This window comes from Sorex araneus, chromosome 1 (genome assembly GCF_027595985.1).
Source record: "Sorex araneus isolate mSorAra2 chromosome 1, mSorAra2.pri, whole genome shotgun sequence".
NCBI lineage: Eukaryota > Metazoa > Chordata > Mammalia > Eulipotyphla > Soricidae > Sorex > Sorex araneus.
Window position 1 is genome coordinate 29708025 of NC_073302.1, and position 18172 is coordinate 29726196.

An 18172-nucleotide genomic window follows, 5' to 3' on the forward strand; every position below is an offset into this window, starting at 1 on the left:
TCCCCCGCTACCCCCTAAGGATACCTGCATTTACTCCCTGACACTACATCATCCTCTGAACGCTGTCAGAAGTGACCCCGAGCACAAAACCAGGAGTAGCCCCTGAGCACCAAGGGGTATGACTCTGAAAGCAAAACCCGATTCTATGCTTACAGTATCTGACACCTCAGAAGCACTAAACTGAATAAGAGCTATGGGTTCTTTGGAGTGGTGACCAACTGTTTAACTCTTCCAACTATTTAACTTCCCAGAACCTTAATTTCCTCAGCTGTAAAACAGTAGGTCACTTGCAGTATCAAATGTAGAACACAATGCCTCACACCCAGTAAGATGTTCACTCGATGGGGGCCAGATTTATTCTTAAGGGGTCCATGGTGCATTCTGAGCTTCGGTCCATGCTCTTCTGTCTCTCCACTTTCTTGGCTTGAGAAAGAGGCAATCTGATGTGACCGAGGTGTTCAGTAATTTCAGAAATTAGTGGCAGCTGCCCCAAACATACAGCATTATTTTTTGCCTTTGAGCCACTGGAAATAAGAGTTTGTGGGGAGGAGATCGGCCAGACCTGCATTCAGAAATGTTGTCAGCAAATCTCCGAAGAGAACTTGTGTCTGGTTTGGTTGGAGTCTCTCCGTGCTTAGTTCCCATTCTCCTTGCACCCCTGGACTGCTCTGCAGCCACCAATCCAGTCACTTTCCCCTTTCTTTGCTTCGAAGCACAGAGCCTGGCTTTGTCTAGAGGAAATGCACAAAACTGCTGCTGCTTCCGATGTGCAGCCAGTGGCTTTTACTGAATTTGAATGGTTCCGCAGATTTTAGAGGCTGGGGTCTCTCCATGGAGAAATCTGACTTAGCATCCCATTATCTGTGTCCATAGCCTTCCCCTGACATCATGACGGGCTTGGTCTGTGGGTATAGAACACTGGAGTTGGGAGGATATTTGATCTGGTGAAGTCTGGAACCCTGCCCATGGCAATTTCCTCTGTCATATCCTTTTTCCTGAGATGGGGCCCTCCTGCTCACAGCAGCTCATTTGGGGGATGGACAGCCATCATGACCAGAAAACATTCACAGCCCTGCCACTCTTCGTAGCAAGGAGGTTAATACTATTTCCTGTGCGATATTGAAAGACAGCACTTGAGTTTCCACCTCCCTTCCTTAAAGTCTTTGTGTTTTCCAGGGGCAGTTGTCCTCTAGACTTCCTCTGGAATGTTTCTTCCCCAGTTCTGCTTTCCCTGTTGGATTTCAGTGCGTCTGTATCTTTCTTGAACTTTACCAGAAACTACAACCGAGTTTTAGCACTGAGTCGGAGGGGACTTTTGCCTCCCTGATCTGAGCGCTGACTTCCTGTCGCTGGGAGCTGGGATTGCATTAGGCTTTTTGGCATCCATGCCACTCTGTTGACTCCTATTCCAGGTGGGGTCAACCAGATGACTCTTTTCTGAATACACAGTATAGTAATGTACTTGTTCTCCATTTATTAAATGTACTGTTATGTTTTTTTTTTTTTTGAGCTGAAAGATAAAATATCTATTTTCTATCTTACATTTTTTTGGGGGGTACTTTCCAAGCAGTGCTGGGGCCAGAGAACCACTCCCGGGGACTTTCGGTAAAGCAGGGTCAGCAGTTCAGTGTGAGATCGGAGGATGTGGTGCTGCTTCAGCCCTGTAGTGCCATGACCGCTCGCTCTATTTTACCTTTTTGGCATCCGACCAAAACCGTTGTAGATTCTGATAGGGTCACACTGTTGCTGGCCGTTTCCTGTTGTGTAGAAATTTGATAAATAACTCTATTATCATTCAAGCCATTGATGACTGTAGGATCAAGGCTGAAGGCTTGGATTAATTTGTTGAAAACAAACAACCCTTTTGGACTCCCGCTCCTTAGATAGCCAGCAACTTAGCTTGTTACTAGTGCTGGACCCGTTGGACTTTTGCGCCTGTGAGCTAGTGGGAAGATTCACCATGTTCCTTTCTTCAACAAGTAACTGGAATATCTGTTGGTAATTTGCAAATATGGAGGTTTTTATTCAAACACTCTCTTCATCATTCCTTGGACTTGGGTGTTGTATGACTTCCACGTATGTACTGAAATCTTAAAGTCTATTTATTTCACTTATAGGTAAATGAGTTCATCGATTCAAATCCTTAAACCAGTGTTTATTGGACACCTCGTATGTGTCTACTCCTGACCTAAGTGTTGTGACACAGAAGGTTATCAAAGAAATATGGCCCTGGGGCTGGAGCAATAGTACAGTGGGTAGGGCATTTGCCTTGCACGCGGCTGACCCAGGTTAAATTCCCAGCATCCCATATGGTCCCCTGAGTACTGCCAGGTGTAATTTCTGAGTACAAAGCCAGGAGTAACCCTTGTGCATTGCCAGGTTTGACCCAAAAAGCAGGAAAAAAAAAAAGAAAAAAGAAATATGGTCCTTATGCATATAGAATTTCTACTCTGGACAAGAGACTGATCTGGAAGGGTGAAGTGACTTTCCCAAGGGTGTATCACCCCAAAGGGAATGAAACAGAACTGAAACATCTGTGTTTTATGCAGTTCTCTATCTGTGGGCCTGTCTCATGCCTTCTTAACAATAATTCAACTGGGACGGCCTCCAGTTTTAAAAATTAAGTCATGGACAAGTGTAATTATCCTTGAAACTATCCTGTGAGAAACCCAGCCATGTAGAAAGCCCTGAGAAGGGATGTAACCCAGTTTCGCATCACTAGAAATTTTTGGATATGTTTTTTCTTCCTAAATCTATACCCACACAGCTTGAGTGGTAACTAATGTAATGCCTGAGAGTTCATGGAGAAGCATTTGCTCTTTTTTTTTTTTTTTTTTGAGGGGAGGCCCCCAGATAGATCTCAGGTGACTACTCTCAGAGATACTTAGCCAGCTGGGTCAGGCAGTGCTTAGGAGTGAGGATGTGGAGCTTCTCCAACTATGTGATGCCAGGATCCATTAGGGTTTCCCAGCAGTGCTCAGGGGGTCTCCAGAAACACACAAAATTGTGCATAGTGGTACATAGGGGACCATGTAGTGCTGGGATTTAACCTTAGGTACTTGCAAAATTTGCCACCCTGACTGCTGAGCCATCTTCCTAGCCCCACGTTCGTTCTTTTTAAGTCACAGTTTTGTCTTTGACCCAGGGAAATATTCATAGAATACTTTTAATGTGGAAATGGTAAAATCTGTGAGAAGAGTTTACACATGACAGAAGGAAAAGTGTAAGGTTTTAAGTCAAGATTCATTTCTGGAAGAAATTGTGGCTCTCCTCATCATTCTGTGTGACCCATGGGTCCTTTTTTCATTTTGACCCTCAGTTTACCTGAGAGATGGAAATGATGACCATCAGGGGGTGGAGCATTGCTATACTGAGAGCAAGGTCACAGTACATGGTTGACACAATAAATCTGTGGGGTTTCCTTCCCCTTCTGCTTTTGGCCGACTGGCCTTTTCTGGCTAGCCTGCTTCCTTCTCCGCATATCTATGCCAACATCATCTTTGCCCCCACACCTCATTCCTCTCCCGAATATGGAACTTTTGATTATAATCTTCTTCATTATTTGGGATCACTCTGTGCTCAGGCGTCTCCTGAATTTGTGCTGCTTCTAGCATCAGTCCTGGCTTCCAGTAAGGTAGAAGTTGAGAACGGCACACTTTGTGGTAAAGCTTTTCCTTGGGGCAAGCCATCTTCACATTCCTGGTGAGACTTTTCTCAACTTCCCGACACCTGGCTTTCCACAGTTGGCTGGGGTCTCTCCATTGTGGTAGTCCAGGAATAGACCCTCTCAAATCGCCATTGCGCATTCTGTCCCAGGGAGCTCATCTTGACTTATGGTGGTGCCTGTGGTGGTTCTCACTGTTCATATGCTGTAGTTGGCCCAATGGATCAGGCCTCGGGGTATGTGATGTGGCTGAATCCAAATTTCTATCCTCTCTCGTGAGACATGGCACTCCATTCTCAACTAAGATCTTAGCTCTGAAGGAGTTTGGCTGCATCCTGAATTACAGCTACACCAGTGCCTTTGAACAGAAGCCCAGGGCTGCTTTGTGGAGCTTTAAAGGGTCAATGACTGAACCTGCTGAATTGGGCCAAGCTAAGGTGATTGGGACAGTTGAAGGCTGGCTTTCAGGCTGGACCAAATCACACAGTTGTGGTGAGGCCACAAACAGTATAATTCACGTGAAGGGTTCTTCATGGGGTTGAGCTCCCTGGAGCTGGGTGGTTCCCAGCATCACGGCTACTTTCTGTGCTCTGAGCAGCTCATCTCAGCTCTTCCCGGGAAGACTTGATTAAGAGGAACATTTTGCAGCCTCAGTTCAGAGACACTTGAAATACCTCCTTTGCAGGATATAGAACTCTCTCTGAAGTGGATCAGAACTTTGTCAGGAAAGAGCCAGGGAGGACTTTCGGCATTTCGTCTTTGACTTGGAAGATGTCCAATGGATGACCTCATTGGGTGATGACCAGTGGAAGGGGTCTACCAGTTGAGACCCATGGATGAGACGTCGGGGGGGTGGGGGACAGAACTGGAGGAAATGTCAGGGCAGCTCCACGTACATCCCGATGTCCAGACAAGACATCCTGACCTGGGTCTGGAGCATTGCTAGCCCTTCAGTTAGCTTTCTCTGTTTCAATGCATAATAACTGTTGTGTTACAAATATATCTGTTTGGCTTTTTTGATGTGGTTCTGACCAGACTGTGTGAAATAAGCCCTGGGCAGGGAGTGTGATTTATGCTGGACTTTACTTTAGGAAAAGGTCCATAGCCTTTTGTTTGTTGGACTTGCTGCTGAAACTCTGAGTTCACTCTATGGACCTTTGATTTTGCTTTGATCTTTGAGAGTAAAAAAGACAGTCCCCAGGGGGCCCGGAGCAATAGTACAGTGAGTAAGGTGTTTTCTTTATACCTGACTGACCTAGTTTCGATATCCAGCATCCCATATGCTCCCCTAAACCCTCCAGGAGTGATCCCCGAGCTCAGAGCCTTGAGTACCATTGGTTGTGGCCTGAAAAATCAAACCAAATCAAACCAAACCGAAAAATCCATGGTTCCCAGAGGGTAGGGTAGGTTTTGGCGACATGGCAAGGTAGTTGATGGTGACAGGGAGCTGAGAGAAGGGGCTGTAAAATTATCACCTGGTAAACATCCAGCGGGCAGTACAGTTGAGCGTCTGGAGAACACACTTGGCAGGCAGCTTGCATTGGTTCGAATTCCAGCTCTGCTGCTAACCAGTTACGTGACCTTGGATGATTTCATAACATCTCTGTGTCGCTGTTTCCTCAAATTGGAGACAGTCATTCTTTCTTAGGGCGCTGTGTGTGTGTGTGTGTGTGTGTGTGTGTGTGTGTGTGTGTGTGTGTATTTGTGTAAGAGGGTGATGTAAATAAGCTAATAAGAGTTAAAGCCTTTTGTACAGTCACTGGCACACAATGAGATGTATTTGAGTTCCCTGCTTAAACATCATGTGAGGCCGGGAACTTTGTTCCTTTTTATGCGCATCAAGTAACTGAAGTTCAGAGAGGCTAAGTCATTTCCCTAAGAAAGCATAGCCGGCAGGGCAGGAATAGCACCAGAACTTCTGTCTTTTGTGCTGTGCTGTCATTGTATCCTAGAGAGAGCAGTTGAGGGTAGAGCAGTGGGTAGAGGTGGATCATTAGCGACAAGAGGGCCTCTTAGGGAAATATCATACTTCCTCTACACCCTAGTTCCACAAGTATGAGTATTGGCGCCTTAACCAACGCCTGTCCAGAAAGAATTTCCTGTGACTCATAGCTGCTTCTTCTCTGAGCCCCTCCTAATACTTGGGCAAGGCTGGTGAAGTAGAGGGTACAACCCTGAATTTCATTTTCTGTCTTTACTGCCTCCTCCCGTTACCATACAGCACCCTCTTTACTGGGAAACTGCACGTGTCAACATTCTGTCATCAAACTGCAAATTCCTTGAAATCTTTTTGAGTGATTGCAACTCACGCTCCATGCGTATTTGTCAAAAGTTCTAATTTGGGGCCTTAGCGTTTCATACAGCATTTTGAAAGTTTTCCCAGACCTTTCAAAGTTAAGCCTTTGGTTTTCATCCCAGTAGGGGCCTGGCCCCAACTGGGCTCTATCAGGGGGGACGCAACGCTGTACTGCTGTGTTGAAATACTGCTGGAACTAAATCGAATCAAAGGTCAACTTTGCTCAGACAAGAATAGAAAACAGAATTGTACTCACTCACAGGACAGTGTGTACCCCAGAATATCAGACCTCAGAATATCAAACTTTAAAGAATTTCAGGGCTGGAGCCATATAGTACCCTGGGTAGGGAACTTGCCTTGCATGTGGCCGACCCATGTTCAATCTCAGGCATCCATTCCTGAGCCTACCAGGAATGATCCTTGAGTGCAGAGCCAGGAGTAACCCTGAATACCACCGGGTGTTACCCCCACCTAAAAAAAAAATAAAAACGTTTGGATCATCAGCATCATGTTTCCTGAAGACACTTGCCATTCTAGTGTAAGATTTCTTTACCTCCTGAATGGCAAAGAGCAGTTTGGCAGTCCAGTTTGCATTTATTCACAAGCTCCCTGTTTCTGCCCCTCTTCTCACTAGCTGTTGCAGTACGGCACAGCAGAGCAGTGTTGGGGGCCAAAGAGAGGGTACAGCAGATATGGTGCTTGTCTTGCACGCGGCTGACCTGGGTTTGATCCCCAGCATCCCAGATGGTCCTCTGGCCCCACCAAGAGTGATCCCTGAGTGCAACGCTAGCAGTAAACCCTGAGAACCCTGGGGATGCTGAACTGAAACTATAAAACAAAAGAAAACAAAACAAAACTATAAAACTATAAAACAGCGTCTTCTCATACGCTGCCGGAAGACTTGGTTGCCCCAATTAATGATGCCACTTCATTTCAACAGTATTCAATTGGAGGCTTATCTTGCAACAGCACCAGCAGTTTGGAATCATCCTACCCATTTTATTTGTTTTTTTTTGCTTTTTTTTTTTGGGTCACACCCAGCGATGCTCAGGGGTTACTCCTGGCTTTGCACTCAGGAATTACTCCTGGCGGTGCTTGGGGGACCATATGGGATGCCGGGGATCGAACCCGGGTCGGTGAACCCGGGTCGGCTGAGTGCAAGGCAAACGCCTTACCCGCTGTGCTATCGCTCCGGCCCCTTACCCATTTTATTGATGAGTAAATTCAGGCTCAAAAGAATGATGTCTGTTCTCAGAGGTCACACAGTAAAACTGTGCATTGCATTCAGGTCTGTGTGACCTCCAGGCCCAGTGTCTGCGCATTGAACCACACTGCCATGTAGAGCCTCACTCCACAGCCAGGAAGCATGCGGCACAACCAGCTTCTGATGCCCAAATCATGATGAAATATTTTCTAGGCAATTCATTCAATTCACACAAAGTGGAAAGAGACTACATTTTTTTTTTTTTTATCTTTAACTGATTAGGATCAAATTTGCCACTTGCTTGTTTTGTGGCCTGAAGGAGGAAATTTACCTCCTGGGGTTGTTTCCTCTTTTAAAAAAATAAAAAATAAAAAAATGAAAAAAAAAACTGGAAAGAATAATGGCTTTCTTATAATCTTGTCTGAGGGATTTAAGAAAATCACAGTATGCTGCATAACACTTGATTAATATTAATCATTTTTCTCTGTCTATGAAGCAGTACCATGTTCCCTAGTATATTTTATTAATATTGTGGGTAGGGGGGGCTCCCAAGCAGTGCTCAGTGGAGGTTGAATGACTCTCAGCAATGCTTAGCTGACGGGGTTTGGATGGTCAATGCATAGGGCTGATGATGAGGTGCTACTGGAGCCCTCAGTGCTGTGGGCCAGCAGGCCACACCCAGCAGTGCTCAGGGGCTTCATGAATGCAAGGCATGTCCTTTAGCCCTTTGAGCTAACTCCCAGCCCTACATTTGTTTTTGTTTTGTTTTGTTTTGTCTTTAAATTTTTTATTAGTGAATCACCATGAGGTACAGTTACAGACTTACAACTTTTCATGCTTGTGTTTCAGTCATATAATGCTCGAGTACCCATCCCTCCACCAGTGCCCATTCTCCACCATCGATGATCCCAGTATCCCTCCCACCCCCCCCCATCCCATCACCCGTACCACATCCCTTCTCTGTAGCAAGGCATTCGCTTTTGTTCTCTCTCTCCTTTTGGGTATTGTGGTTTGCAATAGAGATATTGAGTTGTCATTGTGTTTGATCTATAGTCTACTTTCAGCACGCATCTCCCATCCCCGGTGGGGTCTCGAACCACACTTTACCTGGTGTTTCCTTCCCTATCTGAGCTGCCTTTTCCTCCAGCATTTGAGGCCAGCTTCCAAGCCATGGAGCCAACCTCCTGGTACTTATCTCTACTATTCTTGGGTGCTAGTCTCCCATTCTGTTACTTTATATTACACAGATGAGTGCAATCTTTCTATGTCTGTCTTTTTTTGACTCATTTCACTTAGCATGATACTTTCCATGTTGATCCACTTATATGCAAAGGTCATGACTTCATCTTTTCCAACAGCTGCATAGTATTCCGTTGTGAAGATATGCAAAATCTCTTTAACCAGTCATCTGTTCTCGGGCACTCGGGTTTTTTTCAGATAGTGGCTATTGTAAATGGTGCTGCAATGAACATTTGAGTGCAGATGTCATTTCGAGTATACTTTTTTGCCTCTCCGGGATATATTCCCAGGAGTGGTATTTCTGGGTCAAATGGGAGCTCAATTCCTAATTTTTTTGAGAAGCGTCCATACTGTTTTCCAAAAGGGCTGAACCAGTTGTCATTCCCACCAGCAGTGTAGGAGAGTCCCTTTCTTCCCACATCCACACCAACAGCGGTTGCTTTTGTTCTTTTGGATATGTGCTAGTCTCTGTGGTGTGAGGTGGTATCTCATAGTTGTTTTGATCTGCATCTCTCTGATGAAAAGCATTTTTTCATGTGCCTTTTGGCCATTCGTGTTTCTTCCTTGAGAAAGTTTCTGTTCATTTCATTGCCCCATTTTTTGATGGGGTTGGATGTTTTCTTCTTGCAGATTCCAACCAATGCCTTGTATACTCTTGATATCAACTCCTTATCAGATGGGTATTGGGTGGATATTCTTTCCCATTCTGTAGATTGTCTTTGTATTTTGATCACTGTATCTTTTGCGGTGCAGAAGGTTCTTAATTTAAGATAGTCTCATTTGTTTATCTGTTTCCACTTGGTTGGTCAGTGGCATGTCATCTTTGAAGATACTGTTAGCCTCAATATCGTGGAGGGTTTTGCCGATCTTATCTTGAATGCACCTTATGGATTCTGGTGTGATGTGGAGGTCTTTAATCCATTTTGATCTGATTTTTGTGCATGTTGTTAGGTCGAGGTCTACATCTATTTTTTTTGCATATGGTTGTCCAGTTATGCCAGCACCATTTATTAAAGAACCTTTCTTTGCCTCACTTCACATTTCTTGCTCCCTTATCAAAGATTAGTTGTTCATACATTTGGGGTTGTGTGTAGGGATATTCCACCCTGTTCCAGTGGTCTGCGGCTCTGCCTTTGTTCCAGTACCATGCTGTTTTAATTGTTACTGCTTTGTAGTAGAGTTTGAGGTTGGGGAGGATGATGCCTCCCATCATCTTTTTCCCAAGAATTGCTTTGGCTATTAGTGGCCATTTGTTGTTCCAAATGAATTTTAGGAGTGCTTGATCCATTTCTTTGAAGAATGTCATGAGTATCCTTATAGGGATCACATTGAATCTGTATAGTGCTTTGGGAAGTATTGCCATTTTGACAATGTTAATTCTTCCTATCCATGAGGAGGGGATATATTTCCATTTTCTCGTGTCCTCTTTCATTTCATGGAATAGCGTTTTGTAGTTTTCTTTGTAAAGGTCCTTTACCTCCTTAACTAGGCTGATTCCGAGGTACTTGATTTTCTGGGTCATGATTTCACTGGGATTGTTTTTTTCATGTCACCTTCCTCTGTCTTGTTATTTGCATACAGAAAGGCCATGGATTTTTGGGTATTGATTTTATAGCCTGCGACTTTATTGTACAAGTCTGTTGTTTCTAGGAGTTTCTTGGTAGAGGTTTTAGGATTCACTAGATATAGTATCATATCATCTGCACATAGGGAGAGCTTGAGTTCTTCCTTTCCTATCTGGATGCCCTTAATGTCTTTTTCTTGTCTAATCGCTATTGCAAGTACTTCCAGTACTATATTGAACAGAAGTGATGAAAGTGGGAATCCTTGTCTTGTCCCTGATCTTGAGAGAAGGCCCTTAGTTTTTTCCCATTGAAGATAATGCTTGCCATAGGTTTGTGGTAGATGACTTTGGTTATTCTGAGGAAAGTTCCTTCTAAACCCATTTTGGTAAGGGTTTTCATCATAAATGGGTATTGGATCTTGTCAAATGCTTTTTATGAATCTATTAATATGATCATATGGTTTTATCTTTAATTTTGTTGATATGATGGATTATGTTGATTGGTTTCCGAATGTTAAACCATCCTTGCACCCCCGAGATGAGTCCCACTTAGTCATGGTATATGATCTTTTTGATGAGTTTTTGGATTCTATTTGCTAATATTTTGTTGAGGATCTTCGCATCCATGTTCATCAGGGATATTGACCTGTAGTTTTCCTTGTTAGTGGTGTCTTTGTTTGATTTTGTTATTAGAGAGATATTTGCCTCATAGAAACTCTTTGGGAGAGTTGCTGTTTCTTCAGTTTCCTGGAAAAGCTTGAGGAGAACTGGCAACAGGTCCTCTCACTGTTTGGAAGAATTCGCTAGTGAATCCATCTGGGCCTGGGCTTTTGTTTTGGGGAAGACTGTCAGTTACAGTTTCAATTTCCTTCATATTAATGGGTCTTCTTGGTTCAGTCTTGGGAGATGATAGAAATCCAGGAATTTACCCATTTCTTCTAGGTTCTCTTGTTTTGTGGCATACAGACTCTCAAAGTAGTCTCCCTGTCCTTCTGGTAATCTGATGAACCTAATGTTGTTCCTCTTGGAGTCATTCCCTGCGTCTCTGATTCGCCTTAGAGCTATTTTGAGGTCTTTTCTCATTGTTTATTGTTGCCTGTACAATTTCTGCTGCTCATCTTCAAGTTCACTGATTCTGTCTTCAGCTGTAGACATTCTACTGTTGAGGGCACCGACCACGTTTTAAATTTCATCTGCCGATTCCTTTATTTGTGGTATTTCTTTTTGTAGCTTTCTTATTTCTGCTCTCACTTCTTCCTCTATTTTCTCAGCTATCCGTTCCACTGTTTCTTTCATTTCTTCCTTTAATTTTCTGGATGTCTGAAAATCCTTAGCATTTCATCTTGGAATCTTTGTCAGAGAGCTCATATTTATGGGTAACCCCTGTTGAGGTTACTCTTTTCTTTGTCTATCCCACCTGCCCTCCTCTCTGTCCTTCACAGCGGGGTATCCGCTGGGATTTCTGTCAAAGCTTTTCTTGCTTATTGGCTCCTTGTCTCATCTTCTCTCTGTGTGTAGAATTCACATGGGCCAGTGGTGCCTCTGCTGTGTTACCTTTTGTTTGTTTCTGGACTTGCAAAGTCAGCCAAACTATGGGCCTCCTCCCTGCCTCAGGAGAGCTTCCGTCCAGTACAAACAGGTCACAGTTTCCTCCGGGGCCACGGTTTTTACTGGTAATGTCAGGGCCTGGCTACTGATCAGCTTCCTGTCAGCTGAATCAGTCCTTTTCTAGGGCCTATCAGTAAGACTCCTGGGATGCTTTGACTTAGTAGGTAGATCTGGGTACACAGGTGTAGTGACCCTCTTTCTCTCCTGGTTCCAATGATGACAGGTTCTGAGGTAGGTAGTAGAGCAGGCTAGAGGCTCACAAGTCTCTTCATCCTTTCCTTTTGGAAGGCAAGTGCTAGAATAGTTTTGATTTTAATTAAAAAAAATTTTTAAATTAAATTTTGAGGCTATACCTGTCAATATTCAGGGAGTACTCTTGGCTCTGTGCTCAGGGCTCATATGGTGCTTAAGGATCATATGCAGTGCCAAGACTTGAGGGTTGCCATGCAAGGCAGCATCTTAATCCTTGTGCTATTTCTGTGGCCCCAGGGATGGATTTTATACCGCATCTGTTCTATAACATATTTCTGCCTTCAATGGGCCTCCCAAACTATTGCTGCTTTGAACCATAGCACTAGTGTTTGGGTTCAGTCACCATTCAGAAGTTGCGGAATGAATGCAAGATCATTTTACCTTTAAGGAACACGTGTTTCCTAAAGTTACAGTATTTCCAGTGAGTGTAAAAGAATTCAGACTTCTTGGTACTTGCCTCAAAGGGTTCAGGGAGCATGACCCTAAATATTCTGATTTCTCTTGAGAACGCTCTCCATAATTGCCATCGATGATGCTATTAATATCTAGTTTGAATGGGTTTATTCTTGAGCTTGTGTTTTTTTCTTGTAGCAAGTAAGAGTATCCAGATATTTACATGCTTGGTATTGTTTATGCTTCCATAAAGACGCCCTTGAAGGTAGATCTCTACACATGGAAAAGTAGACATTCAGAGAAGCTAGGTGACTTCACCAAGGTCAGCAAGCTGGAACATTCTGGAAGTGAGAGGAACCAGATTAGCCAGATTCTAGAATCTGAGCTTTTCTGGTTTGTATCTTGTTATCTGTTAGAGGGTTCTTTTTTTTTTTTTTTTGCTTGTTTGTTTTTTGTTATACATCAATAAGGATTCTTACCGATTGGGAAACCCAGGACACCAAAACAACAGGGAGCTCTTGAGGGTCTGAGGCCCCTCGGTTCTGGGAGTTCTCTCACTTGCCCGCAGAAACACCTCTTGGAGCAGTGATCACCCAGCCTTACCCACCTTCCCCAGAGCTGTGAGCTTCCCAGAGAAGACTTAGCGCTTCCAGAGAGGGTTCAGGCCTCCCGAGGCCAGGCAGAAGCGCTCCTTACAAAAGAAAACAAGCTGAACCCAAACATGAAAGTTTGTAACTATCTCATGGTGATTCGATACAATTAAAAATAAATAAATAAATAAAATTAAATTAAATTAAAAAAAAAGAAAACAAGCTGGAACAACAAAATATACCCGCAAAGATACTCGAGCTTGTTTGTTAACTGTCCTTTTCTTAAAAACAAAAACAAACAAAAAAAGACTTAAAAAATGTTTTTCGGTTGAATCACTGTGATATACTGTCACAAAGTTGTTTATGATTGAGTTTCAGTCATACAGTTTTCCAGTATCCCTCCCTCACCAGTGCATATTTCCAGACACCAGTGTCCCCAGTTTCCCACCCCAGACCCCAACAGCCTGTCTCTATGACACTTTTTTCCCCCCTCTCCTTTCTCTTTTTCCTTTTAAGCACTGTGGTTTGCAACGCTGTTAACTGAAAGGGTATCACGCATATCAAGGAACGGGCATGATACATGTCCTTCTGTAGGAGAAAAATGTTTTAAGGGCTTGTTTATATGGATGGACAAGCTTATTAGGCCAAGTAGAGACAAAAAAAATAAAGAACTTGTCTCTGGCACTCCTCCAAGAGGGGCGAGACCCTCCCTGACTTGGTTGGAGCAGAGTTTCTGGGTCTTGGAGGCTGCCCTGAACTCTTTCCATTGCTTTTTGTCCGTTTGTCTCCTCCACCCACTTCTCAAGAAGCCAGTTGCTGTGATTCCTTTTCACATTGAACAAAGGAGGCTACAGCGATTTTGAAACCCGAGCTGGGGACTGGAGGGCACTGACCAGGAGTAACCCCAGCGGGTTCTCAGTTTCTGGGAGGCTAAGGGCTTCCCTCCTCCTCCTTCCTGCGGCTCCCCCTTCTATTCCTCCCACCCCCCTTCGCTTTCTGTCCTCCTCCGCGGAGCTCACCATGCTCTCAGGCTGCAGAGAAGCCAGAGGAACTGCAATGGTGTGAAAGCATCCCCTGGGAGCCGGCCTCTCCCACCACACCCTCCACCCAGTGTGGAAGTGATTCTTTGCTTGCTCAGAAAGGCTGGCAAGGAGGACTGGCAAGAAACGGAGGACTCTGTGCTGCGTTGTTCCTCCCCAGCCCACAAGCACACGTTGCACTTGTTTTCTTCTTTGACTCTAAGCTTCTGAATTGGTTTTTCTTTTTCTTTTTTTTTTTCCCCCTTCTCTCCTCTTTTCCTTCCCTCACTACATTCAATGCAGAATTTGCAGGAACTGTATCAGGCACACTTTGCTCCTCCAGGCAATGCCCAGGCAAAGCAAGCTCAGCCAGTGAAGTATTTTGATCCCTGTGGAATATAGTGCGGCCACAAAGCTCTCCTGACCTTTTGCATGCTTGTGACTCTCAGTTTTCTCTGCAGAGAGCATGGGCGAATGGTTTACTTAGTGGGTTCCCGATGGAAGGCCAGGTTCTCTCACAGTATCCACATCCCACACATGCCCTCATAAGTAGTCACTGTTGAGCTTAGGAGTTAGAAAGTCCCAACTCTCAAGACACAGTGGATCTTCTGCAAAGGACATATGCAGAGAACTGTGCGGTACTTGAGGGTCACATCAGTTGCCACCAGGGCACAAAAGAGGAGCACCTCACTCATTATTCAGGGCAGGCTGCCCGAAGAGGACTCAAGGGCCAAGTCAGAAAGAAAAAAGATTGTGGTTAGCTCAGCTAAGAGAAGGGCTGCTTCTGAGAGGTCATCTTCCCTATATAATTGGCTTCCCTACTCACTGTCATGCCAGCAGCAGGATAGAGAAAACAGAAGGGGGGTTCAAGGCCATCCCCCTCTGATTATACACCATACTCCTTCCTCTTCCTTCTGTCTTCCTTCCTGAAGATTGGTTTGTTTTCTTCATCAAGAATATTTTGTTATTAGCACAGCGGGTAGGGCGTTTGCCTTGCACGCGTTTGACCCAGGTTCGATTCCCAGCATCCCATATAGTCCCCCGAGCACCGCCAGGAGTAATTCCTGAGTGCATGAGCCAGGAGTAACCCCTGTGTATCGCCGGGTGTGACCCAAAATGCAAAACAAAAGAATATTTTGTCTTTCTGCTTATTGTGTTTCTTGATTTGTATTTTCATTGAAATATTGAGAGCCAGAGAGATAGTACAGCGGGTAGGGCACTTGTCTTGGACATGAACACCCCAGCTTTGATCCCCAGCTCTGCATTTGGTTTCCTGAGCCTTGCCAGGAGCACAGAACCAGGGGTAAGCTCTGAGCACCTGTGGGTATGACCCCAAAGAACAACAACAACAACATCCCCTCCGAATGCCATTATTGAGACCCACTGAACGCATAGCCCTATGACTCTAGGTGTCACCGTCTCAACCAACACAAGAGACTTATACTTTCCTTACCAACTACAGCTTCTAGAGAATTTTTGACCCTCTGTTTTTGTTTTTTATTTCCCCAGAATTAGGCTTTGTGGGGCTCTTTCTCTCCTTCCCTGCTCTCTCACCCATGAGCCACTTGCAGATAAGCCTCTTCCTGATCACACCCTTCTATGAACTGTCTTCCTCTGGATCTCTCAGGCATCTACCCCCTTTACTGAGGAGAGAAACTGTATCCTTGCCTTTTTATCCTGTCCATCATCACTGCACACTGGTAAATAAAGCTAAGAGACTGTGTGTGGGGAGGAAAACCCTTTACAAAATCGCAAAATGGTAACTGTTTATTGAGCACGTGGCAAGAGGCCAGTGCGCATCCTTCCTGGTCCACAGGTGAATGTTTTCAACCCTCCTGCCTTGGAATGGGGGAGCCCACTAGCCTTTCCTCTCAGGGAAGAAATCGATAACTTAGGAAGGCCAAATGAAATTTCCAAAGCACAAAATTAATAAACACTCAAGGCCACCATCAGATTTAGACTGTCTTGCCCCTGATTTTTCAATGCAGTCTCTGTTTCTCAGATCTGGGTGTAAAATTCTGCTGCTTGGGTCTTAGTTCCCAGAGTCTCTGATGAGTTGATGGCAGTTGTGGTCTAGGCATGGGGACTTTGGAAAGCTCGCCGTGGGTGTCTGATGGGAGTCTGCGGTAGAGAACCAGGAACCTGCTCCGTCATGCTGTCATGGGCCCACGCTCACCGCCGCCGTTGCGGGTGGCATATGGCTCTAAGTCGGTATGTGTGTGGCCCACGTGACCAGCATGCAAGATCTTTGAGCATCTCTGTAGCCAGATTCTTTCGTCCTCCCTGCTGCTTCCCAGCCAGCAACCTCACCATCCCAGTGCACTGCCCTGCGTTGCTGTGGACTGATTAATCAGCTCCTCGGTTCTCGTGTCTCATCCAGGGGGATCCGCCGATAGGCGGTGGGAGTTTGATAGCATCCAGCTGTTTTCATCCTCCGCGCCTGTTGATGTAGCCGAAGAGCCTTGCAAACACGCTGAGCACACCCGCTAGTCTCAAGAGTGTTGCTTATGACCTAGACCCATGGCAAGCACAGCCTGGGTTGGCCTCCTGCACTCAGTGGCCCTGCCAAGGGGGAGGAGGCTGTGCTCAAGCTCCGCAGCACAAAGCCTGGGGCCTGTGCTGGCCGCTCCCGCTTCCATTCATGGGAGGAACTGTGACCCGCCAGGTCAGGGAGGCTCAGTGCCTGGGTCGGTTGTGTTACCTTCAGGACTCTGAGAGGTCTTCTTTGTTTACTCCTCACTTTACAGGTGAGGCAGTAAAGAGAGGCCACGAGTGACTTGGTCAATGAAGGGATTCACAGCCCAGGCTTCTCTGACTCGTGGTGTCCTGTTTTCCCCCGTTTACATTAGGATCTGTGTCTGGCTTCAGAGGAAGTCACTGATTTTCCTACTTCCTTCCTGTTTAACTCTGCTACCTCCGAGATACTGGAACACCTTAGGTATCGCTTCTGTTCGTCCCTGGGATATGAAGTTCAGCCACTAGGGGTCCTGTTTACTCTTGAGATACGGACTAGAACTCAGCCCACCGTCCCTGGGCCTCTTTTGGACCTGCTTAGCTGAAAGGAAATCCCTAGAGAGGGTGAGCAGATACTTCTGGAATGTTCTCATCTTCTGTTATTTATTATCCAGTTGTCATTCACCGATCAGAAAATCTTGGCAAAGTCCTGACGCGACTCTGGGATACGGCGATAAAACACATGCGGTGTCCGAGAGACACAGTAGACTAGAGAGAATATGCACATAAAACAGTATCCTGGAAGTATGACTTCCAGACTCTCTGCTTTAGAAGCACAAGGTCTGAAACATCAACTCGAGGTCCTGCTCTAGGTCCACTCTTTAGAACTCCAGGACTGGGCCCCCCGAGACTGTGTTTTAGCGTGATCCTGAAAGTAAAGCTTAGGTTCTCTGAGCCCCAAGAGTTATAGAAGTGGACCCCAGGGTGACAGTATAGGGAACTGCTGCTTCTTATTCTTTCTTTCTTTCTTTCTTTTTTTTTTTTTTTTTTGCTTTTTCGGTCACACGTGGCAATGCACTCAGGAATTACTCCTGGTTGTGGTTGTGCACTTAGGAATTACTCCTGACGGTGCTCAGGGGATCCTATGGGATGCTAGGAATCAAACCCGGGTCGAATGCATGCAAGGCAAACACCCTACTCACTGTACTATCACTCCAGCCCCCGGAACAGCTTCTTACTATAGTTGTTCCTGTGCTCAGGGGCCACATCCATTGGTGCTTGGAGGTCCGGGCCTTCCCCTGGCATCTCTTGGGAATCATGCCTTGATGGGGATCGAGTCCACGGCCTCTCATAGGGAAGAGATGTGTGCTCCCATGTAAGCCACGGCCCTGCCTTAGAAAGAGTTTCTTGAAGGTGGCTGGAGGATTAATAAACATCAGCTAAATGAGGTATAGCCAGAGACTCTGATCGCTAGAAAAGTGAATCAGGCTCCAACAGGTCTTATTGTGATGTTCTGTTTGTCACCTTTCTGAGAGGATGGGAAGAGCATTGGAAAGGTTACTCTTTTTTTTTTTCCCTATTAAGAATCAAGTGTGTGTGTGTGTGTGTGTGTGTGTGTGTGTGTGTGTGTGTGTGTGTGTTTGAGAGAGAGAGAGAGAGAGAGAGAGAGAGAGAGAGAGAGAGTGTATGTCTCACACTGTTTGAGTTCAGCTGACCACACTGCGTGTGATCCTACATGCTTTCAGCAAACAATCACTTCGTGCTATTCCTGAGAAAGTGGGGCTCCCTGAACCTCTGTCCTGTGTGTCCTGCAGTCAGACACCCGTGGTTACCAATTGGTTGAGAACGAGATAGTCAATAACTAGTGATTTTTCTCTACCTGTCCTTTT

The 18172-nt window shown here is 45.3% G+C and overlaps 1 protein-coding gene across 4 annotated transcripts in view; it reads left to right on the forward strand.

Annotated features, from left to right (window-relative positions):
- Window positions 1-18172, forward strand: part of ABCA1 (ATP binding cassette subfamily A member 1) — a 148623-nt gene that overhangs the window by 46194 nt on the left and 84257 nt on the right. The window lies entirely within an intron of this gene.